Raw genomic sequence first — 1174 nt, 5'->3', positions numbered from 1 at the left:
TCTAAGGCATATTTTAAATAAGATTGAACACTTTTAAGCACTAAAATGTTGGCCTTACTTTATCGCTTTTAATAACAAAAGCAAACAGAAAAAGGGAACACGGCTGACAATCTTCCCACCTCTGTTGGAGTTCTGGCACCTTAGTTGGTCAAAAGGTGGCAAGGATTCATGAAGCCTCTTCTGAATCCACCCAAGGCTGTTTGTGAAGGGCATCCTTCTTCCATCTTCCCATGTGAAGTGTAGCTATTAATTACACTGAGTGACAAAGATCCTCCTTGTTGCTTGGTGGACACAAGGATGAATCTTTGTTACTGACTGCAAATAATAGAAGTCTGGTGGCGATCGAGAGTCAGGCCAGGAAAACATGGTTCTTACCATGCAAAGAGCACATGGCACCTTCTTCTGAATCGACCTAAAGGGCTGCAGGAAAACAGAGTGGGTATTATTGGTCAAGTTCCTCCAATGAAAATACAACCTCCATCCTTTTTGTTTGTTCAGTTCTGGCACTGGAACAACCTGTCTCTTTACATTAGTTCAGTCCTGTAGAGAAATGACCGTTTAGAAGGAAATACGTAGAAAATCCAGGCACGAATCCATTTTTAAAGTCACAACTGAATGATTGCTTTCTTATTGTGCTATGTGGGGCTGGAAAAATCATTCCTTTTTGTACATATTTTTCTTTTTTGCTTTGTATTTTCATTCTGCTTAAAACACACATATGTGCCAGAAAAGAAAACATTTTCAAAGGGGCAAGTTTCAAGGAATCCTAAAAATAGGATCTTTTCCCAAATATACATTTCCCCAATATGTAAATGACTGAAAAAGAGCACAATAAAAAGCATATGCTATTCAAATTTTCTTTAGAAAAACAAGAGCTAGAAGATTTGACTTCTAGCCCCCAGACTCTTTAAACCAGTGGTTTCCATTTAAGTTTTATCCTAAGTCTTCAGACGTCATTCTTTGCATATTTGACATCTACCTTTTAATCAAAACCAAAAAATAACTACTAAGAAGAATTCTCTTCTCCATATGTGCAAATGTTATTTCATTACACCAGTCTACGACTTGAAGTGAAAGCTTTCAAGTAATTGTCAAAGCTAAAATAGGTACAAAACTCTCAGAACATCTGGGCCACAAAGGACTGCTTCCTGGACCCAAGGATGAATCAATGAGT

The 1174-nt window shown here is 37.7% G+C and overlaps 1 non-coding gene across 1 annotated transcript; it reads right to left on the bottom strand.

Moving 5' to 3' along the window:
• Positions 1-258: 258 nt before the first annotated feature.
• Positions 259-314, bottom strand: MIR802 (microRNA mir-802). The gene has a single exon (NR_162185.1). It is a non-coding gene; the product is annotated as a microRNA mir-802 (primary transcript).
• Positions 315-1174: the final 860 nt, after the last annotated feature.

Source organism: Sus scrofa, chromosome 13, assembly GCF_054392235.1.
Source record: "Sus scrofa isolate SSC_HxYL_T2T_F1_AM1 chromosome 13, Sscrofa_HxYL_maternal_Yorkshire_Landrace_v2.0, whole genome shotgun sequence".
Lineage (NCBI taxonomy): Eukaryota > Metazoa > Chordata > Mammalia > Artiodactyla > Suidae > Sus > Sus scrofa.
This window is presented reverse-complemented; position numbering and strand designations above follow the sequence as displayed.